Below are 8,040 nucleotides of genomic sequence, written 5' to 3'. Positions count from 1 at the left end.
AACCAAAAACTTGCCAAGTTGCACAATAGAATTTGTATCTAAATTTCTTCAGAAACATCATTAAAACAAAGTGAAAAGAGGAAGGTTTAAAATGAAGCCTCTCAAACCATTTGGGTGGTCAGGACAGAACAAGTTCAGACATGGTCATAAGTGTCCTTGATGGGAGGCAAGGACATCATCTATCTATCAGAACTGTGATGGCAAGAGCAGGTTTTAAGTGGATAATCTAAACTTCAATTGTCACAAGAATCCTGACTGTAACTTCTTCCATTTATTTGTAGAAAAGTTTTTTTTCAGTAACATAATGCATATCTATAATCTGTACCCTTGCCCAAAATGTCAAAGATGATTTATTCTTTTTTTCCTTTTTTTTTTTTATTAGTACATGTACACAATACAGCCGAGTTCTTTTCTTTGTTTTTAAATCCCTTCTCCTCTGCTTCCTCCTTCCTTCCTCCTCTAAATCTTTTACAGCACAGAGAGCCAGAGAATTCTTAGTAATAATAACTGTTTGGCCACACTGTTACCCACTGCTTCACGGGAGGGCTCATGAACAATCATTTTCAGTATTGTCTTTTTGAAATTTTGGTATTCATTTGCTCAAAAGGACTTGGAGGCCCGGAAATTAGATATCTGTACCAGTCTGTCTCAGCCATCTCAATTATAAGCTTTATCAGAGCCATGGGCTCAACTTTATTTAGGCAGCAGTGATAGTACAACACATTTTCAATATTTTCTTCCTGAAGACATGATTTCTTTTAGTTACTGGAGAAATACAATGCACAGCAGGTAATAGGCCTTTGCCACACCACACAAATTGAACTCTGACCATTTCTCTTTATTATTTTCTTGAAACCGCTTAAGTTAGAGAAGGGCTTCACATTTTGTACTATCTGGTACATTTGGTAGCCATTACTAGGCATTATGGATTAAACTTAATTTTTACATTACTGACTCAATTTTGTTAGCTTGTTTCTATTTGTCTGGATAATAAACACACTCTATTGTTCCCTGTCTACTTGAGAAATTCATTAACTCCTAGGAAGAAATCAAAAGATTCAAGAAAAATAAAACACAACAGAAAAAATATTAAATTGGGTTTTATAAAAATGTTGAAGGACTTTATTAAGCCTTCCAGAAGTTTTTCATTTAGGTTTAATACAAATCTTGAGGAATGCTCATAATGATTTTACTTTATACTTTTCAATTAATTATAGAAATAAAATTCCTCTCACATAAGCAACTCATCAGTTACTAGTTCTTAAATTATTTCTATTTATTTGTATTATGTAATTTATATTTATTTGTTTTTGTTTGATAATACGATATAAAATTTTAATAAAAATTGCTAATTTATATTCATATTTGGTGATGACTAGAAAAATATATTTAATGTTTCAATGAAAAATTATGATTTCCTTTATATTTTCTCAAGATAGAATATTTCATATTGTTAATTTTTACATTAGCATATTTTGAGAGTCAAGTTTATTTTCCAGGGTAACATATTCAACTTTCATAATAAAAGATAAACGAAACTTTTAAAAAATTTATACAAGATGTGTAATAAGAAATATGTTTGTGATTGTGGGAATATATTTTTAATTTAGTTTTCTATGTCACTTATGTTAGTTTATTGTTTCATAGGAACACATAAATATTTGTTGGATGGAATTTTAGGCTTTTTTTCTTCTTTTGCATTACTGAGGATTGAATCCAGGCTTTGAACATGCTAGTGCTCTACTACTGAACAACATCCACAGATCTTTAACAAAACACTAAAGCACTTTTCTCCTCATTGTCCTAGCTTGCTAAAATGGAATACCATACACTAGCAACTTAAATAATGCAAATTTACTTCTCACATTATTGAGGCTGAGAAATTTGAGACCAGGATGCCAGGAGAGCCATTTTCATGTATCCTCACATGGCAGAGAGAAAAGCAACCTTGTTAAAACAAATGAACAAAAAGCTACAAAAGCAAAACAAAGGCCACAGGATGCAGGAGTACCTGCTAATTGCAAGGTCATGAAAAGCTGCACCCTCATGGTCTAATCAAATTTCAAAGGGCCCACCTCCAAATACTATCCCCTTGGTGGTTGAGATTTCAACATAAGAATTTTGAGGGCACAAAAATATACATCCCAAGCCATTTCAGAATGATAAGAAAGCTTTTTAAAAAGCTAGTAAATACTTTTTATTTCTCTGAAATGTAAAAACAAGTACAAGACTTGATAAGGTGTTACGAACTTAGCAGAAGGCCAAATTTTTAATGGATATAATTGCCAAGAAGTTTTTTAAGTATGGGTTCATTTATTCCATTCATTTATACATTCTTTCAGACAACAACAAATACTTCTTGAATTCTAGACATTGTATTATTTCCTAGATACTAGAGGAAAAAAAGATCAATATGGACATCAAAGCATTAAATTGTTCAGAATACTTAATATAATACAGTCATCATAATAATATGAGCTCTTTTCCACAACATTCTATCAGTTTAGCATGAGAGGATAAGGATAGAATAAATAAAATGAAATTATAAACCAACTTTACTCATAAATGAAGATAATAATAAACAGATAAAATTATTAAGCAGTAAAATATTGAATAAATAAATTATCATAGATATTGTAGTTTGGATCTGGGACATCCCACGAAGGGTTATGTGTTGTTGGCCCCAAGGCACTAATATTAGGGATAAGCCTTTTGGGAAGTGGTTATATAATGAATGTCCTGACCTCAGCAATAGATTGAGTTATTAATGAGGTCATAAGTTGATAGATTGTTTGAAGATGGTGGAAACATAGAAGATGAGACCTTGTTGAAGCAAGTGGCTCCTTGAGAGTGCACCTCTGGGAAGCATAACCTGTATCTGTCCCTTCTCTCTTTCTCTGTGTCCTTGCTTCCTGCTGGCATCAGTTGAACCATCTCCTCTGCCGCTTGATCCAGCTGCCATGACGCTGAGCCTCACCTCGAGTCCAAAGTAATGGAACCAGCAGTCCATGAACTAAAACCTCTAAAACTTGGAGTCAAAATAAGCCTTTTCTTCATTAAGTTGTTATTTTTCTAGTATTTTGTCACAGCTACAGAAAGATGACAAATTCACTGGACAAAGAGCATATTTCAGAGAATGCAAGGATGTCTGAACATCAGAAATATCAATTACAGTAAATTATAACATTATCATATTAAAGAAGAAAATATATTAATATAAAATATAGGTAGATTAAAGATATATTTTTAAATCTATAAATGAATTTGGAGAAAAAAGAGAACATGTTTAAAAATCTTGATGGAAAAGATCCTTTCTATTATTTATACCATATTTAAAATCCCTGATTTGAAATTATATTATATAGATACTGTGATAAAAACAGCATGGTACTGGCAAAAAAACAGAACTGAGGATCAGTGAAACAGATTAGAAGATGTAGAAACAATGCCAGACGCACACAGCCACCTTATCTTTGACAAAGGGGCCAAACATGTTCATTGGAAGAAAGATAATCTTTTTAATAAATGATGCTGGGAAAACTGGCTTTGTACATGCCAAAGACTAATACTAGACCCATGTCTCTTACCATGTACTAAATTAAAATAAAAATGGATCAAAGATCTACGTATGGAACACTGCACTTTCCCAGAACTGTCCTTTGAAGGGCCAGGACCGCCATGTGCTACTCTGGTCCACTACACCTCCTGCAGAAGATATAACAGCAGTGAACAGCAGAGACAGCATCTCCAAAGCTCCTTGATAAAAATTGAACCCCACTGGGAATGTGAAGAAAGTACCTGCAGTAAAGGCACACGGGACTATGGTGGTTGGTAAATTGGTGGGATCAGCACCTCCCACTGGAACCCAAATTTGTTTCAGGGAAAGGGAAGTTTGAACTTGTAGTAGAACTTTGCAGAGTTCAATCTTGAGGGAGATCAGGGAGCTCAACTTGGGCCTTGAAGCCAGAAATCAGCCTGAATCTCAGTGGACTATGGCTGGCTTACTGAGACTAATCAACTTAGATATGCACACTGCTGCCCACATTGTCTATCATGACAGCAGAGACATGACCTAAAGGACTCTTTTTCTTTTTTCCCCTCCCTTCTTCTTCATTATTTCTCTCCTTTCTTGTTCCTGTTCCTCTCCTAATTTGGATTTATTTCTCTTTTCTTCTCTCCATTATCTTTATTTTTATAGGAGAGGGAATACAGTTTCTAGCTTCCCTGTTGTTGTTAGTTTGTTCTGTTCTTCTTTTTCTTCCTTGCCTCTGTGTTTTCCTTTTGTCTTCACCAGTTTCCCAAAGGTTGCATGATCTTCCTGTGTCCTCTAGCCTCACTTCTAACCTTTCTCTCTCCTTCTATCTCTCTACCTTGCCCCCCAACCCAATTCCTTATTTTTAAGAAATCTTCTCATCCTGGAAGGTAAATTTGCTATAGTGAAGGACTTACTTAATACAAACATATTTTGGGCTGGTCCTTGATTTTGATTTGTTCATGCAGTTAAAGGTGACATGGGTTTGATACTATTGTTGATGTTGATTGCATTACTTGAGCCAAAGTGCCATGATTGTTCTAATCAGTTGTCCTTCCTGCTATACTGAAACTGAGATTGCCTGAGTCATTAGAGACTCAAAATCTAAAGACCAGCTATAACTGGAAGACATCTCTGAGAAGTAATCATTCCTTAAAGGTTCTAAATACTAACAATAAGCATAAACACAGTAAACAAAGAAGTATCAAACAAGGAATTAAACCAAAAACATCAACAACAACAAAAAATAGAAATGAGAAGACACTTAAACAAGGTGCAAACCCAGACTTCCAGTTCACCAAAGGTAAAATCTGGGGGCAACAAGGTGGAAAAATCTGATAAAGAACCATCTGGACACTATGAACTGATAAGGTGGGAAATAACAAAGTAGATGAACAAGACTCTAGAAAAATTCAAAACAGAAATAATTTCCCAGATAACTGCAAAGATAGTAGGGAGAATGAAAGACATGATTAGAGACTCAAACAGAAACAGATTAAAAAATAAAAGAGCTCAAGACTATGATGGAAGCCATAAATCCCCAGCATGGGAAAGAAATGAAAACCATGTACACCCAACATAGGAAATAAATGTAATCCATGAAAAGATTCAAAGAGGTATTCAAGAGATTAAAAACTCCATTGAAAGTATTCACAGCAGAATGAGCCAATGTAAAGACAGAATATCAGTTAAAGAACAATACCATGAAAAATCAATCCAGCAGCTCCTAGATGACACAAAGAATAACGTAAGACTGATAGGAGTCAATGAAAACAGGAGAAAATGCAAATGACATAAAAAACTGTTCACAGAAGTAATGTGAGAAAACTTCCCAATCAGAGGAAAAGAATTTGACATTCTGATAAGTGAGGAATATAGGACTGCAACTAACCATGATAAAAAAACTACAATAGAAAAATATCTATAGTAGTCAAGATCCCATAAACCCAGCAGAAAAACAAAATATTAAAAGTAGTTAGAGAAAAGAAAAAAATCACAGACAAAGGAAAGCCCATCATAATCACAGCAGACTTTTCAACAAAAACCCTCAAGTCAAGGAGAGCCTGGAATGAAGTATTTCAAGCCATAACATAAAACAACCTGCAGCCTAGACTGATGTATACTGCAAAACTGTCTTTCAAAATCAACAAGAAAATAACATATATCCATTACAAAGAACACCTAAGAAAATTCATGAATACCAAACCAGCACTCCAAAAAATTCTAAACAATGTGCTAGAAAAAGACAATGAAAGTTGAAACTTCATGAGGCCCAACAGAGCAAAGCCATCAGGAAAGAAAAGAAATTAAATGGCAAGGGGAGAGAAATAAAAAATATGAGCCAACAATAGGAAAAATATCATGACAAGGATGTCAATACATATCAGTTATAGCCATCAATGTTAATGCCCTCAATGCACCAATCAAAAGAAATAGACTAGCAGAATGGATTAAGAAGCAAGATCCAACAATATGTTGTATATAAGAAAAACACATAATTCAAAAAGAAATTGATAGACTGAAAGCAAAAGGATGGAAAACAATTATTCATGTGAAAGGAATCCAGAAAAAATAGGAGTAGCTATCTGATATACAAACAAAGTAGATTTCAAACCAAAACTAAGAGAGTCAAAGAAGGTCACTACATCCTTGTAAGGGGAACAATCCAAGAGGAAGAGATGACAATCATAAATATATATGCACCAAATACTAGTGCACCAAACTATATAAAACAAATATTAAGGGACATAAACCAAATAAGCACTAATACAATAGTAGTGGGGGATCTCAATACCCCACTGCCACAAATAGATCAAATAAATAAAAAATCAACAATGAAATACTAGAACTGAAACAAACTTTTGAACAAATGGACTTAGTCTACCAAGTATTCCACCTGACAAAATCAGAATACACATTCTTCTCAGCTGCACATGGGTCATTCTTCAAAATAGACCACATGCTAGCTCACAGAACATGTTTAAGTAAATGCAAAGGAATCCCCTGTACATTATCAGACCATAATGCAATGAAATCAGAGATTAATAGGGAAAGAAACCACAAGAACTTCACAAACACATGGAAATTGAATAACATCCTCCTAAACAACCAATAAGTCACAGAGGAAATTGAAGAAGAAATTAGACAGTTTCTACAATTAAATAATAATATCAATGCAACATATAGGAATTTATGGAACACAATGAAAGCAGTTTTCTGAGGGAAATTCATAGCAGTAAATGGCCATACTATGAAAATAGAGCAGACTCAGACAAACAACCCAATACTGAAACTCAAGATCCTGTAAAAAGAGCAAGACAAACCAAACCTGGTACAAGGGAGGAAATTACAAACATCAGAGCAGGAATCAATACAAAGGAGACAAGGAGGATGATACAAAGGAATCAATGAATTGACGAGTTCATTTTTCAAAAGAATAAATAAAATAGACAAATCCTTAGCCAATCTTATCAAAAAAGGAAAGAAAAAACTCAAATCCATGCAATGAGGAATGAAAAGGGTGAAATCACAACAGATCCAGCAGAAATCCAGAGGATCATCAACAGCTAATTCGAGAACCAGTGCTCCAGTAAGATGGAAAATACAGAAGAAATGGACACATATATACATACGAATTACTGAAGTTGAACAAAGAAGATGTAAAAATTCTAAACATCCCAATTAAATCAGTGAAATTGAAAATGTAATTAAAAATTTACCAACAAAGAAAAGCCTAGGTCCTGATGGCTTCACTGCTGAATTCTACAAGAAATTTAGGGACGAGCTAATGCCACTACTTCTCAAACTTTTTAACGAAATTGAAAGGGAACCAATACTCCCAAATTCATTCCTAGAAGCAAGTGTTACTTTGATTCCAAAAGCAGAGAAAGACCCAACCATAAAAGAGAAATACAGGCCAATTTCCCTAATAAACATAGATGCAAAAATTCTCAATTAGATACTGGCAAATAGTATACAGAGGATCATCAAGAAGATCATTCAACCTCACCAAGTGGGATTCATCCCAGGGATACAAGGATGGTTCAACATACGTAAATCTATAAATGTGCTTATATTAAGAGAGTCAAGGACAAAAGCCATGTGATCATCCCAATAGATTCAAACAAAGTGTGACAAAATCCAATACTCATTCACGATTTTAAAAAACCTAGAGAAAATGGGAATAGATTTCCCTTATCTCAACCTGATAAAAGCTATCTATGAAAAACCAACAGCCAACATCATACTAAATGGTCAAACACTGAAATCCTTCACGCTAAAATCAAGAACAAGACAAGGATGTCTACTATCACCACTCCTGTTAAATATAGTTCTGGAAACATTAGCAACAGTAATTAGACAAGAGAAAGAAATAAAAGGAATAAAGATAGGAAAGGAAGAAGTTAAACTGTCATTATTTACTAGTGATATGATACACTATACAGATGACCCCAAGAACTCTGCCAAAAGACTTCTAGACTTAATTGACAGATTCAGTAGAGTAGCTG

The sequence above is a fragment of the Heterocephalus glaber genome, unplaced genomic scaffold (assembly GCF_053883595.1).
Source record: "Heterocephalus glaber isolate CG9 unplaced genomic scaffold, H.glaber_assembly_v1.0 deba00001538, whole genome shotgun sequence".
NCBI lineage: Eukaryota > Metazoa > Chordata > Mammalia > Rodentia > Bathyergidae > Heterocephalus > Heterocephalus glaber.
The sequence above is the reverse complement of the archived record's forward strand: the minus strand, read 5'-3'. Positions refer to the sequence as shown.